The 16,841-nt window shown below is 41.0% G+C and overlaps 2 non-coding genes across 2 annotated transcripts; both read right to left on the reverse strand.

Moving 5' to 3' along the window:
* Nucleotides 1-10,950: 10,950 nt before the first annotated feature.
* Trnak-uuu (transfer RNA lysine (anticodon UUU)) lies at nucleotides 10,951-11,023 on the reverse strand. Its single transcript has one exon. It is a non-coding gene; the product is annotated as a tRNA-Lys (tRNA).
* A 3,668-nt stretch (nucleotides 11,024-14,691) lies between these two features.
* Nucleotides 14,692-14,764, reverse strand: Trnak-uuu (transfer RNA lysine (anticodon UUU)). Its single transcript has one exon. It is a non-coding gene; the product is annotated as a tRNA-Lys (tRNA).
* Nucleotides 14,765-16,841: the final 2,077 nt, after the last annotated feature.

The raw sequence follows: 16,841 nt of genomic DNA on the forward strand, positions 1-16,841 counted from the left end.
TCTGCGCACCGATGCATGCGACACGGGACTGGGAGCAGTACTGCTCCAGGAGCATGACAAGACGCTTTTTCCTGTCGCATACGGCAGCCGGAAGTTGTCTGCTGCCGAGAAGAATTACTCAGTATCGGAGAGGGAATGTCTCGGAATCGTGTTCGGCATATCACGGTTCGAGCGATACCTATATGGACGTAAGTTCATATTGGAGACCGACCACCAACCACTCGCCTATCTGGCGCAGGCAAAGTTGTCCAATGGTCGATTGATGCGATGGTCGCTGTTTTTACAGCAGTACCAGATGCAGATCAGATACGTGAAAGGATCTGAAAACGTAGGCGCAGATTTCATGAGTAGAAGCGCCGAAATGATATAGATCATTTGTTATATTTTCGTGTTCATACTCAGTTTAGCATTTAGTTCATTTTGCTGATTTTGTTCTTTATATCGTGTAACACTTTTGCTTTTTTAGTTTGAGTGAATAAAATCCTGATTTTATTCTCAAGCGTGGGGGGATGTGATGTTTTACCCCAACCCCCTGTATTATACATGTATTTATAAGTCTGTAAGTGGAGCCAGGTAAGCTTTGTTTTTCCAAGTACCTAAGTTGGCTGATCCTCTTACGTAACCCAGTCTTTGTTTGAGCTCTTGAGTGGAAATCTGGCGGGAATCTTTGTACATGGGAACACGTGACGTAGACAACTTCAAAGAGCCGGAAGCCGACAATGGTAGGCTGGACAGTACATGGGGACACACAGACTGACATTTTATGATTGACAGTTCGATCAAATGACCAGAGTCCGTCGCCATCCAATCGGGATGCGTTGTAGGTGGGACTTGATTCGAGGAACTGGCATAAGACTTGTACAAGCCTGAAATTCGTCAGTTGGTGTTTAAGAGTCGCAGTGACACACACTCCGTTAGCCATTCGTAAAAATTGGCGGAATTTAGGAAATTCATGAAATAGCTTCGATCAGGTAAGTTTGATGTTACGTTGATTCTGCTTGATACGACTGCTGTTAATTGAAGAGAATTTGTCGTATGTATACATTTTACTTGTATTGAAGTATGAATAGTTAATTATGACCTTAATATTTTGCATTTTTTTCATGACTTTAGCTAGTACTTTTGTTTACGATTGATTACGATGTTGATTCGTTGCATCATTATTCATAATGTTACTATGTACACCTTATTGGTGAGGCGAAAATGTTCTCTTCTTTCGCTAGTAATATGTGTGCATATTATTCCGTGGATTATTACGTTTACGCCCTTTTGAAAGGACGATTTGTATTTGTGAAGAATTGTATTGCTTGCTAGCCGCTATAAGAATTAATATTGTAATTCTTTGCGTAGTTATATTTTGGTAGACAAGAAATTTGTTTTTTTGCCATTGAGTAACGGATTGCCGTTTATCACCCTTTGAATGTGAATATTGTGGATTTGGTACGCTTGTGTAGGAAATATATATAAATATATATAAATATATAGATAGTCATATTACTAATCGTAGTAATATTTTAGTACAATCATATTTGAAATATTTTGTATGTATATACTGATAGGGCTCAGTATGTAGATATTTGAATCCTTTGTGTGATTGTGTTATGGCGCCATTTTTGTAAGCGGCGGAAGTGTATGGGAATTTCGATGTGTGCGCATGCGCGACCCAAATGTCCCGCCTTAAACTGATGGTTCAGTTCAGTGACGTAGTGTGAGGGAAGATTTTTATAACCCTATGCTAATGCATTATACCTTTCAACAGGAAGCTTTCGGGGGACGAAAGAATTTCAGAGAATTTCGGGGGACGAGAGAAGTTCAGAGAATTTCGGGTGACGGTGAGAGATACCGAGTGAATTTCGGGTGACCTCAAGGGATACCGTCAAGGGTTCCGGATACTAGAAGAGGAACCGGAAGTCAAGATAACGGCAAGGAACAAGGATTATAGAAGAGGAAGCGGAAGTGGAGATCACGAAAGAAGAGAAAGACAAGGGAACGAAGAGATTTAGATGAGTAGCACTCAAGAAGGGAAAAATCTCCTCACACTGTGAACTTAAATGATGATCAAAGGGATCATTGGGTGAAAGAGAGACATTGATTACTTTAAATTCTTTTAAATTTCATTTATTAAATTGTTATTGTTTAAATTTCATCTTTGTATTTCTTTTAATTTAACTGTCGGCATTGCTGACTGGGGGCTCGTAGCCATAAATATATTTAGTCAATAAATAATATAGTGTCCAGAATTAACCTTCTGAATAAGGACCAGGGGAACTTCTCATAACTCGTTAAAGTCTATAAGAAGAACCCCACCCCTAGACAACCAGGACACCCCCACAGTGGGCGCTTCGTCCGGGATATGAATTAGACATATATATTATTTTGGGACTTAAAGTTATTGGTAGAAGTATTAGTGAACAGTGTGAGATATTTTCCATTCTTTGTATTTGAAATTTTGTGATTTTCTCATCTTGTATTTTATTGTCATATGTGCAGGCTTTGTAGATCTTCCATTCATAGCAGTACGTGTGAAGCGGATATCGAACAAATATCTTACCTGAACGAAACTAGTTGTTGTCGACAGGTAAGTATTTAAACTGGTATTACAAATATCTGTATATTGTTTGAATTTTGAGACAAGGTATCACTTTACATTAGTATAATGGCTACCGAACGACAAATGATAAAGGAATACCGCGCCATGGGGTCGGAAGATCTGGGATACGAGGGAGATCGCCTGGCAACCTTTATAGAAGAAAGGATCAAGGAATGGAAGGGCGAAAAAGCAGCGGAAAGAGAAGCCCAGAGAGAACTAGCCAAGATAGCAGCGGACCAAGAGCTAGCCAAGATAGCAGCGGACCAAGAGTTAGCCAAGATAGCAGCGGACCAAGAGTTAGCCAAGATAGCAGCGGACCGAGACGCCCAGAAAGAGCTGGAGCTAGCCAGACTCGCTCACACTCTGGAGATGGAAAGGGTCAGAGTTGAAGCTAGGACCAACGGACGGGACGACGCCAGTACAAGCTCTGGAACAACCGGCCGACCTTTCATCGACCACCGGATAGTCCAGATCAACATGTCACGCTTCAATGATAGGGAGGAGGCTATTGACGATTTTCTCGTCCAGTTTGAGAAACTCGCACGCGCTCATCAGGTCCCTGAACAGCACTGGGCCATTAATGTCTCAGCCTTTTTGCAAGGTGCAGCTCGGGAAGTCTACCACGGCTTAACTGCAGAAGAGGCTGATGACTACACTGCCCTCAAGAAGGCGCTTCTCTGCCATTACCGGCTGACCGCCGAGACTTACCGGAAACTTTTCCGGGACTCGGTGAAAAGGGTAACAGAGACCCACTCTCAATTCCACAACCGTGTTCGAGGTTTATTTGAGAAGTGGATGAAAATGGCCGAAGTCGAACGCACGTACGAAGGGCTACGCGAGGTAATACTCAAGGAACATGTCCTTGGTACTTACCGTCGCGAGTTGACAGTTTTCTTAGCAGAAAGAGAACACCGGACGCTCGAAGAGATCGCTAACATGGCGGAGCGATACGAGCAGGCGCACTCGAAGAGTGGAGGTTCCGGGGTTGCTGACCGACCCCGACCCTCTGAGTCGCGTCGTATGGGGGAGGTTGAGCCGGCTGTTCGTAACCGTCAGGGCGACGGGAAGGTCGGAGGGGCACCTACAGGTAGGGCTGCCGCCTATCGACCTGGACAGGCCTCACCCACGAAACCAGGACTTGCAAGTCGGCGAGGGCCGCCGACATGTTTTAATTGCAAGCGCCTGGGGCATTTTGCCAGGGACTGTCCCAAGGGCAGGCAGACCCAGGTGAATGTCGTAGCTAAGAAGGAATGTGTGCCGGAAGCGAGTCGCAACCCAGCCAACCTTGCGGCCGCAACTGTCAATGGTGAAGGCGCCACCATCTTGTATGACACTGGGTGTAGCGTCCCCGCGCTTGTCGACAAGAAATATGTCAAGCCGGAGGACTATACAGGGGAGGTGATAGAAGTTCAGTACGCGAACTGCGCGCGTGACTCATTACCAGTAGCTGTCATTGACCTCGATTCACCATACGTGAAGGGGAAAATTGAAGCTGCTTGCTTGGAGGGGCTATCACATGACGTCATATTGGGTTGCCGTTATGTGTTACCCCAGCCGAACCCCGAAACCTGCACACCTATGCCAGTGAGTGCTGTTGAAACCAGGGCCATGAGTCGACAGCCGAAACAAAAGCCAATCCAAGTTACATCGACACCGGTTAGTAATCTTATTCCAGCGGAGTTAAGGAAGCTGCAACAGGAGGACGCAACTCTGGCGCAGTTGCACAAACACGCAGAAGCGGGAACAGAAAGGGAAACTCCGAACGGCGCGGTGAAGTTTGTCTACAAGAAGGGAATCTTGTATCGCCACGCCAGGAAACACAACGAACACTTCAAGCAAGTCGTCGTGCCAAAGGAAAAGCGTTGCGAAGTACTGAAACTTGCACACGAGAGTCTCATGGGTGGACACATGGGAATTGCTAAGACGCGTGACCGTCTTGTAAAAGAGTTTTACTGGCCAGGGGTCCAGGGAGACGTAAAACGGTTCTGTCTCTCCTGTGACAAATGCCAGAGAATGGCACCGAAAACGGATCAGCGACCCATCCCTTTGGGGAGTACGCCCCTTATCGATGAACCATTTAGACGTGTTGCCATGGATTTAATCGGACCGATAAAATCCGCGTCTGCGCACGAAAATCGATATATTTTAACGGTTGTCGATTATGCTACACGCTATCCGGAGGCCGTTGCGTTGCGTAACATTGACACGGAAACCGTCGCGGAAGCTCTGTTTGCGATCTGGTCAAGAGTCGGAGTGCCCGACGAGATCTTGACCGATCAAGGAACACAATTTATGAGTCGGGTGATGGCGGAGGTGAATCGTCTCATGTCGATTAAACACCTCACGACTACACCGTATCACCCCCAATGTAACGGATTGGTCGAACGGTTTAATGGGACCTTGAAAAACACGCTCAAGAAATTGTGCGAAGGCCGCCCCAAGGATTGGGACCGGTATATTCCGGCCATGCTTTTTGCATACCGGGAAGTACCGCAAGCGAGTTTGGGGTTCTCTCCCTTTGAACTCTTGTACGGGAGAACCGTACGCGGCCCAATCGCCGTACTGAGACAGCTGTGGACAGACGACCACGCTGTAGAGGAAGTACGCACTACCTACCAGTACGTCGCGGACTTGCGCAACAAACTGGAAGAGGTTTGTTCTCTCGCGCAAGAAAATCTCAAACGAGCTAAGGCGCAACAGGCGAAAAATTACAATAAGCGCGCAAAACCACGTCAGTTTGAGGTAGGGGACAAAGTGTTGTTGTTGTTGCCCCAGGAACACAACAAGTTGCAAGTTTCCTGGAGGGGTCCATACGTCGTCACCAAGAAGGTCGGAGGTCAAACCTACCGGATACAGCTACCGACGAAAGAGAAATTGTACCATGCCAATTTGCTCAAGAGGTACCGGGAAAGGGAGACCGCCAGCGATTTTGTTGTCGCAGCAATAGTCACCGAGGATATCGAAGGCGATACGGAAGGTGCTAACACTGTCCCGAGCTGTCCATTAACGAGGGCCGAGACTCCGTCGGACGTGGAGTGTGACCCCATGTTAACTGAAGGGCAGCTGAACGAGATAGAGACCTTGCTGGCCGGATATTCCGACGTGCTAACAGAAAAACCCGGGAGGACGACGCTTGTCGAGTTCGGGTTAAAGATGGTGCACGACCGACCAGTTCAGCGTAAACCCTACCCCTTGCCCCACGCGAAACGACAAGTTGTAAGGGAAGAAATCGAGCAGATGATTGCTCTGGGAGTAATCGAACCTGCCGACTCTCCGTACAGCTCACCAGTAGTCTTAGTGCAGAAGAAGGACGGCACCCATCGGTTCTGCGTCGACTACCGGAAGCTGAATCAGGTGACAGAATTTCAAGTTGAAATGCTACCTGACCCCGAACATATCTTCGCTTCGGTCTCGAAAGCGGAATATTTTTCCAAACTGGATTTGTCCAAGGGGTATTGGCAAATTCCGGTAAGGAAAGAAGACCGACCGAAGCTTGCTTTTGCTACTCCCGACGGGACATACCAATGGTTGGTGATGCCGTTCGGGGTACAAAACGCACCCAGCGTCTTTACCAGAATGATGCGGAAGTTGTTGGAGCCCTTGCGCGATAGGGGTGTCCACAACTTCATGGATGACCTCTTGTTAGCTACAGAGACATGGGGTGAATACCTCGCTCTGTTAGCTGACGTTTTGGAGCGGCTACGTCAGGAGGGCTTGACAGCCCGCCCTTCCAAATGTCACCTTGGTTTCAGGACATTAGACTATTTAGGACATACCCTGAGCCAAGGCACGCTGTCTCCAGAGAAGTCGAAGGTGGAGCAGTTGAGAAACGCCGCACGCCCCACCACGAAAACGGAAGGGAGGTCATTCCTGGGACTGGCCGGATATTACCGGAGGTATGTCGCTAATTTCAGCGCGATTGCGGGCCCGTTGTCTGACCTAACCAAGAAACGGACCCCGAGTAAGTTCGTTTGGACAGATGCGTGTGAGCACGCATTCCAAACGCTAAAGGATAGACTTACATCCGACGCCGTTGTTCGTCTACCGGACTTGGATAAAGAATTCGTTCTGCGCACCGATGCATGCGACACGGGACTGGGAGCAGTACTGCTCCAGGAGCATGACAAGACGCCTTTTCCTGTCGCATACGGCAGCCGGAAGTTGTCTGCTGCCGAGAAGAATTACTCAGTATCGGAGAGGGAATGTCTCGGAATCGTGTTCGGCATATCACGGTTCGAGCGATACCTATATGGACGTAAGTTCATATTGGAGACCGACCACCAACCACTCGCCTATCTGGCGCAGGCAAAGTTGTCCAATGGTCGATTGATGCGATGGTCGCTGTTTTTACAGCAGTACCAGATGCAGATCAGATACGTGAAAGGATCTGAAAACGTAGGCGCAGATTTCATGAGTAGAAGCGCCGAAATGATATAGATCATTTGTTATATTTTCGTGTTCATACTCAGTTTAGCATTTAGTTCATTTTGCTGATTTTGTTCTTTATATCGTGTAACACTTTTGCTTTTTTAGTTTGAGTGAATAAAATCCTGATTTTATTCTCAAGCGTGGGGGGATGTGATGTTTTACCCCAACCCCTTGTATTATACATGTATTTATAAGTCTGTAAGTGGAGCCAGGTAAGCTTTGTTTTTCCAAGTACCTAAGTTGGCTGATCCTCTTACGTAACCCAGTCTTTGTTTGAGCTCTTGAGTGGAAATCTGGCGGGAATCTTTGTACATGGGAACACGTGACGTAGACAACTTCAAAGAGCCGGAAGCCGACAATGGTAGGCTGGACAGTACATGGGGACACACAGACTGACATTTTATGATTGACAGTTCGATCAAATGACCAGAGTCCGTCGCCATCCAATCGGGATGCGTTGTAGGTGGGACTTGATTCGAGGAACTGGCATAAGACTTGTACAAGCCTGAAATTCGTCAGTTGGTGTTTAAGAGTCGCAGTGACACACACTCCGTTAGCCATTCGTAAAAATTGGCGGAATTTAGGAAATTCATGAAATAGCTTCGATCAGGTAAGTTTGATGTTACGTTGATTCTGCTTGATACGACTGCTGTTAATTGAAGAGAATTTGTCGTATGTATACATTTTACTTGTATTGAAGTATGAATAGTTAATTATGACCTTAATATTTTGCATTTTTTTCATGACTTTAGCTAGTACTTTTGTTTACGATTGATTACGATGTTGATTCGTTGCATCATTATTCATAATGTTACTATGTACACCTTATTGGTGAGGCGAAAATGTTCTCTTCTTTCGCTAGTAATATGTGTGCAAATTATTTCGTGGATTATTACGTTTACGCCCTTTTGAAAGGACGATTTGTATTTGTGAAGAATTGTATTGCTTGCTAGCCGCTATAAGAATTAATATTGTAATTCTTTGCGTAGTTATATTTTGGTAGACAAGAAATTTGTTTTTTTGCCATTGAGTAACGGATTGCCGTTTATCACCCTTTGAATGTGAATATTGTGGATTTGGTACGCTTGTGTAGGAAATATATATAAATATATATAAATATATAGATAGTCATATTACTAATCGTAGTAATATTTTAGTACAATCATATTTGAAATATTTTGTATGTATATACTGATAGGGCTCAGTATGTAGATATTTGAATCCTTTGTGTGATTGTGTTATGGCGCCATTTTTGTAAGCGGCGGAAGTGTATGGGAATTTCGATGTGTGCGCATGCGCGACCCAAATGTCCCGCCTTAAACTGATGGTTCAGTTCAGTGACGTAGTGTGAGGGAAGATTTTTATAACCCTATGCTAATGCATTATACCTTTCAACAGGAAGCTTTCGGGGGACGAAAGAATTTCAGAGAATTTCGGGGGACGAGAGAAGTTCAGAGAATTTCGGGTGACGGTGAGAGATACCGAGTGAATTTCGGGTGACCTCAAGGGATACCGTCAAGGGTTCCGGATACTAGAAGAGGAACCGGAAGTCAAGATAACGGCAAGGAACAAGGATTATAGAAGAGGAAGCGGAAGTGGAGATCACGAAAGGAGAGAAAGACAAGGGAACGAAGAGATTTAGATGAGTAGCACTCAAGAAGGGAAAAATCTCCTCACACTGTGAACTTAAATGATGATCAAAGGGATCATTGGGTGAAAGAGAGACATTGATTACTTTAAATTCTTTTAAATTTCATTTATTAAATTGTTATTGTTTAAATTTCATCTTTGTATTTCTTTTAATTTAACTGTTGGCATTGCTGACTAGGGGCTCGTAGCCATAAATATATTTAGTCAATAAATAATATAGTGTCCAGAATCAACCTTCTGAATAAGGACCAGGGGAACTTCTCATAAATCGTTAAAGTCTATAAGAAGAACCCCACCCCTAGACAACCAGGACACCCCCACAGTGCTAAACGTCATGTGATACAAACATGGCCGCGCCCTTTAAATATGTAATGGAAAGGGCTACGCAGCAAAATCCGAGACTGACAAACTGACAGAATTTGGATGAGTAGTGCCCCAATCTCAGTCGCTAGAGCATCCGACATTTAATCTAAGGGTCATGGGTGAAAGTCCGAGGGTAGGTGGTTATGATTTAGCTTCCACTGATTTTCAATTGTTGTCAAAATGAATATAGATATACCTGCAAGTATTTCTCTCCTTTCCTAAAATGTCCCTAAATGAGAGCGTATCCACATGTCCATGCGAACGGGATAGAGTACCCAATTTAATCAACTCTAAGATATGTTGATCATTCTGTCAGCATTTCTTCTTGATTCCAGTAAATCTAACGCATCCACTATATCATATGCAAATTGAATGCATTCATATTATGATACGAATATTATTAAAATATACGGACAGAAGCACAAAAGTCAACGCCAGTCTAAAAGCTCCACCTAACAGACAATATGTTTAAAGTAATGAGACACTACCACTGCAAGCTACTATCAGTTGTTTCGTGTTCTAAAGAGTTTACTCAAACGTTGTAACGGAGACAAAACGAAGAATGCACCGTGAAGACGTATAAAGACTTCTCGGTTCAATCAACAATAACTGCATGAGATATGCATGCAGGATGTGTTCACGGTTTTAATGGAGGTACGATCACCGCCTCTCGGACACCTGAATTCGGTGGTCACAACATCGCGGTATAGAATGCGATGATTGTATTGATGAAAATACTAAGTCTTAAAATTAAATTGCTGCCGTCCAGTTTCGGATGCTCAATCTAAATGAATGAAAATATGGATCTTTTTAAAATGATTTATCAATTGCGAGTTTTGATAATAGTTCTCGATTTAAGTAAGCTAAAGAATGCAATGCATCGTTTGAGAATTAAATGCATTAATCTTACGATTCAAACAATAACATAATATATAATTCGCAATGTAACACAAATCTCAAAGGAATTTTAAAATCTGCGACTAAAAGTTAATATGTCTTAAAATGAAGAGAAGAAAAGAGACTAGCACTGCAAGGTACTGTCAGTTCTTTCCTGTTCTGATGAGTTAGATGAAACTTTGCAACGTGGAGAAAATAAAGACTGCACCGTACATATGTGAAAGAAACCTATCTTAGATCAAGTCATGAAGGTTACAATAATGAGTTCACAGTTTTGTGGGAAGTATGATTACAGGCTATCGGACACTCGAAAGCAGTGGCCACAAGGATCTCGCAATCCGGTGCGGTGATATTAATGGTTAAAACACAAAAAAGAAGAATAAAAAAAAATGACCAAAAAAAAAAAGCAAAGAAAGAAAGATGATAGTCCTTAAAATGAATTTTTGCTGACTTACAATTTTAGTTGCTAAATCAAAATGAAGAAATAATTGGGAAGAATTGTTTATCAGTATTTTGGAAATTCCCACAATTGATAATAATACTAATAATAATAATAATAATAATAATAATAATGATAATAATAATAATAATTATGTGGACTTAGTACAGCGCCTAAGACGTAAAAGCGCTAAGAGCTCGAAAATATTAGATAACAAACAAAAATATACACCAGTACAAGGATAGGATAGAAAAATCCCAACACTATTGAATTACAAAACAAAAGGCTTCAATAGAAGTATATAGAATATGTAAATGAACTTACATATTTCATTCACTTTTTATCTGGATGGGTACATACAGGGTCACTACCATAATCAGTACCTTTATGAGGGCTGTGTCGAAACCAGAAAGACATTGACAAGCTAATGAATTTGAAGAAGAGGATATCAAAATTCAACATAAAAATGATTATATGAGAAAAGAAAACGTTTCTGTGGGACATTTACCATCACACCTATTTGTAGCCAAATAGACGCGTGTACAAAGTGTAGTATAAATTTGTAATGGTATTAAAAATTGTACGCCCACCGTGGGACTCGAACTCACGACCCTCAGATTAAAAGTCTGATGCTCTACCGACTGAGCTAGGCGGGCTACTTGTTAATGCATGGTCGAATGTTGGCTCGGGTAGTTATGCGCAACATGGTTAATCGTTATCTCATCAACTTCACATAGCTAGCGTCTAGGATTGATTGGATCTTAGATGTTAGCCCCTTATGGAAACAATAATCCAGTTTATATGGCAATCAACCATTCACGGAGGAATTTAAATTTTGCTGCCTAAGGAAATGCACAAATGTGTCATTAGCCGAGGAAGTTGCTAAAGTTAAGACAAGTCATTGTTTCTTTGTGTTAACAGTTATGATTTTACAGTCCGGACAACACAAACACTATCCTTCTGCTCTTCTCTTAAATCTTCGCATTCTTTCCTTAATTTCTCTCAGTTAATTACACATGTGAAAATCACCTATCTTGAAATTTTTTGTTTCCAGAGAAAGCAATGCTTACACACTACATAATCAATTAAATAGTACCTGTAAGTTGATAAAGTTGATAAACTTGCTTCCAATTAATTGTTCTCTATACATATTTGTGATTTTCTTCTATGGATCGGTACAGGAGAAAATACATAAATACGGAAGGTGTTGTGTTAGATGTGGTGGTTTTATTTCTACGACATGGGAGATTTGTGTGTGTGTGTGTGTGTGTGTGTGTGTGTGTGTGTGTGTGTGTTTGTGTGTGCATGTGATTTGTATTTTTAAGGTAGCTTTTAAGAATTTTTCAGTCATATCGCTACGATGTCTGCAGTGTGGCAGTTTATAGTGATGGCTAGCACTGGGGCATCATGCCGCAGACATGTGGCATGATGTCCCACCCAGTCACTTTATCCTGAGATCCGGCCGACCAGTCCTAACACTAACCTCTTAATGCTGAGCCCCAAGCAAGGCAGCTGTTAGTACCATATTTGTAAGTCTTTGGTATGACTCGGCCGGGGATCGATCCCACGAACTCCCGCATCCGAGGCGTACGCTGTAATTACTAGGCCACCGGAGCTTTTAGGGATATTTGTTCATTGTCACGTAGTGAGTAGTAGCTAATGAGTTTTCACTCCTTATTGTCTTTATTTAAGTACGTGGAGTTGGACTATTTGGTCAGTCATATTTTGTATGTTCTTCTTGTAACATTATTCTTCAGGTATATTTATTGTTGTGTTTAGATATTATTTGGAAGCAAACATTTGTTTGAATTATTCATTGGAGCCACAAAATGCTACGTGGGTTAAAATATTATTTTTGGCCTATTGTGAATTATTTCTAAAGAATTCTTGAAAATGCCATTGTGATATATCAGAACTGTTGGTAGACCAATGCATTTGAGGATGTAGATTTTATTCGGAACATTCTATTCCTTTGGACTTGAAGATAACATTTTGGGATGATTTTGGATGCAATTCATAATGCTGTAAGTCCCTCTTATATTTTCATTTTACAATTTTGTTAACTGAATTATTTGTTCAGTATTAGAAACCGTTTTGGTTTTGCTTATGTTTGTTTTTTAGTGTATGACCATAGATTCGTAATACTATTGGGTAATTATGACTCATTCATTTCTCAGTTAACGAACTAATATGCAGCATTACTGGAAATGCAAATATGATGGCAGCAGTGGGGGACGCATTTACTGAATTTTGTTTTCATAACAAAAAACTCTTAATTCCAAAGACTTGTGCAATTAAATGATATTAACGTGAAATGTAAAGAAAAGCATTTTCGTTTGAACCGAGCTCTGGGCATCTATCTGCACCATAAGTGCTAAACGTCATGTGATACAAACATGGCCGCGCCCTTTAAATATGTAATGGAAAGGGCTACGCAGCAAAATCCGAGACTGACAAACTGACAGAATTTGGATGAGTAGTGCCCCAATCTCAGTCGCTAGAGCATCCGACATTTAATCTAAGGGTCATGGGTGAAAGTCCGAGGGTAGGTGGTTATGATTTAGCTTCCACTGATTTTCAATTGTTGTCAAAATGAATATAGATATACCTGCAAGTATTTCTCTCCTTTCCTAAAATGTCCCTAAATGAGAGCGTATCCACATGTCCATGCGAACGGGATAGAGTACCCAATTTAATCAACTCTAAGATATGTTGATCATTCTGTCAGCATTTCTTCTTGATTCCAGTAAATCTAACGCATCCACTATATCATATGCAAATTGAATGCATTCATATTATGATACGAATATTATTAAAATATACGGACAGAAGCACAAAAGTCAACGCCAGTCTAAAAGCTCCACCTAACAGACAATATGTTTAAAGTAATGAGACACTACCACTGCAAGCTACTATCAGTTGTTTCGTGTTCTAAAGAGTTTACTCAAACGTTGTAACGGAGACAAAACGAAGAATGCACCGTGAAGACGTATAAAGACTTCTCGGTTCAATCAACAATAACTGCATGAGATATGCATGCAGGATGTGTTCACGGTTTTAATGGAGGTACGATCACCGCCTCTCGGACACCTGAATTCGGTGGTCACAACATCGCGGTATAGAATGCGATGATTGTATTGATGAAAATACTAAGTCTTAAAATTAAATTGCTGCCGTCCAGTTTCGGATGCTCAATCTAAATGAATGAAAATATGGATCTTTTTAAAATGATTTATCAATTGCGAGTTTTGATAATAGTTCTCGATTTAAGTAAGCTAAAGAATGCAATGCATCGTTTGAGAATTAAATGCATTAATCTTACGATTCAAACAATAACATAATATATAATTCGCAATGTAACACAAATCTCAAAGGAATTTTAAAATCTGCGACTAAAAGTTAATATGTCTTAAATTGAAGAGAAGAAAAGAGACTAGCACTGCAAGGTACTGTCAGTTCTTTCCTGTTCTGATGAGTTAGATGAAACTTTGCAACGTGGAGAAAATAAAAACTGCACCCTACATATGTGAAAGAAACCTATCTTAGATCAAGTCATGAAGGTTACAATAATGAGTTCACAGTTTTGTGGGAAGTATGATTACGGGCTATCGGACATTCGAAAGCAGTGGCCAAAAGGACCGCGCAATCCGGTGATGTGATATCAATGGTTAAAACAAAAAAAGAAGAACAAAAAAAAAAAAAAATGACCAAAAAAAAAAAAAAGCAAAGAAAGTAATATGTTAGTCCCAAAAATGAATTTTTGCTGACTTACAATTCTGGTTGCAGAATCAAAATGAAGAAATAATTGGGATGAATTATTTATCATTATTTTGGAAATTGCCACAATTGATAATAATAATAATAATAATAATAATAATAATAATAATAATAATTATGTGGATTTAGTACAGCGCCTGAGACGTTAAAGCGCTAAGAGCTCGAAAATATTAGATAACAAACAAAAATATACACCAGTACAAGGATGGGATAGAAAAATCCCAACACTATTGAATTACAAAACAAAAGGCTTCAATAGAAGTATATAGAATATGTAAATGAACTTACATATTTCATTCACTTTTCATCTGGATGGGTACATACAGGGTCACTACCATAATCAGTACCTTTATGAGGGCTGTGTCGAAACCAGAAAGACATTGACAAGCTAATGAATTTGAAGAAGAGGATATCAAAATTCAACATAAAAATGATTATATGAGAAAAGAAAACGTTTCTGTGGGACATTTACCATCACACCTATTTGTAGCCAAATAGACGCGTGTACAAAGTGTAGTATAAATTTGTAATGGTATTAAAAATTGTACGCCCACCGTGGGACTCGAACTCACGACCCTCAGATTAAAAGTCTGATGCTCTACCGACTGAGCTAGGCGGGCTACTTGTTAATGCATGGTCGAATGTTGGCTCGGGTAGTTATGCGCAACATGGTTAATCGTTATCTCATCAACTTCACATAGCTAGCGTCTAGGATTGATTGGATCTTAGATGTTAGCCCCTTATGGAAACAATAATCCAGTTTATATGGCAATCAACCATTCACGGAGGAATTTAAATTTTGCTGCCTAAGGAAATGCACAAATGTGTCATTACCCGAGCAAGTTGCTAAAGTTAAGACAAGTCATTGTTTCTTTGTGTTAACAGTTATGATTTTACAGTCCGGACAACACAAACACTATCCTTCTGCTCTTCTCTTAAATCTTCGCATTCTTTCCTTAATTTCTCTCAGTTAATTACACATGTGAAAATCACCTGTCTTGAAATTTTTTGTTTCCAGAGAAAGCAATGCTTACACACTACATTATCAATTAAATAGTAGCTGTAAGTTGATAAACTTGCTTCCAATTAATTGTTCTCTATACATATTTGTGATTTTCTTCTATGGATCGGTACAGGAGAAAATACATAAATACGGAAGGTGTTGTGTTAGATGTGGTGGTTTTATTTCTACGACATGGGAGATTTGTGTGTGTGTGTGTGTGTGTGTGTGTGTGTGTGTGTGTGCATGTGATTTGTATTTTTAAGGTAGCTTTTAAGAATTTTTCAGTCATATCGCTACGATGTCTGCAGTGTGGCAGTTTATAGTGATGGCTAGCACTGGGGCATCATGCCGCAGACATGTGGCATGATGTCCCACCCAGTCACTTTATCCTGAGATCCGGCCGACCAGTCCTAACACTAACCTCTTAATGCTGAGCCCCAAGCAAGGCAGCTGTTAGTACCATATTTGTAAGTCTTTGGTATGACTCGGCCGGGGATCGATCCCACGAACTGCCGCATCCGAGGCGTACGCTGTAATTACTAGGCCACCGGAGCTTTTAGGGATATTTGTTCATTGTCACGTAGTGAGTAGTAGCTAATGAGTTTTCACTCCTTATTGTCTTTATTTAAGTACGTGGAGTTGGACTATTTGGTCAGTCATATTTTGTATGTTCTTCTTGTAACATTATTCTTCAGGTATATTTATTGTTGTGTTTAGATATTATTTGGAAGCAAACATTTGTTTGAATTATTCATTGGAGCCACAAAATGCTACGTGGGTTAAAATATTATTTTTGGCCTATTGTGAATTATTTCTAAAGAATTCTTGAAAATGCAATTCTGATATATCAGAACTGTTGGTAGACCAATGCATTTGAGGATGTAGATTTTATTCGGAACATTCTATTCCTTTGGACTTGAAGATAACATTTTGGGATGATTTTGGATGCAATTCATAATGCTGTAAGTCCCTCTTATATTTTCATTTTACAATTTTGTTAACTGAATTATTTGTTCAGTATTAGAAACCGTTTTGGTTTTGCTTATGTTTGTTTTTTAGTGTATGACCATAGATTCGTAATACTATTGGGTAATTATGACTCATTCATTTCTCAGTTAACGAACTAATATGCAGCATTACTGGAAATGCAAATATGATGGCAGCAGTGGGGGACGCATTTACTGAATTTTGTTTTCATAACAAAAAACTCTTAATTCCAAAGACTTGTGCAATTAAATGATATTAACGTGAAATGTAAAGAAAAGCATTTTCGTTTGAACCGAGCTCTGGGCATCTATCTGCACCATAAGTGCTAAACGTCATGTGATACAAACATGGCCGCGCCCTTTAAATATGTAATGGAAAGGGCTACGCAGCAAAATCCGAGACTGACAAACTGACAGAATTTGGATGAGTAGTGCCCCAATCTCAGTCGCTAGAGCATCCGACATTTAATCTAAGGGTCATGGGTGAAAGTCCGAGGGTAGGTGGTTATGATTTAGCTTCCACTGATTTTCAATTGTTGTCAAAATGAATATAGATATACCTGCAAGTATTTCTCTCCTTTCCTAAAATGTCCCTAAATGAGAGCGTATCCACATGTCCATGCGAACGGGATAGAGTACCCAATTTAATCAACTCTAAGATATGTTGATCATTCTGTCAGCATTTCTTCTTGATTCCAGTAAATCTAA

Source organism: Sinohyriopsis cumingii, chromosome 11 (genome assembly GCF_028554795.1).
Source record: "Sinohyriopsis cumingii isolate HCF-2022 chromosome 11, ASM2855479v2, whole genome shotgun sequence".
Classification (NCBI taxonomy): domain Eukaryota; kingdom Metazoa; phylum Mollusca; class Bivalvia; order Unionida; family Unionidae; genus Sinohyriopsis; species Sinohyriopsis cumingii.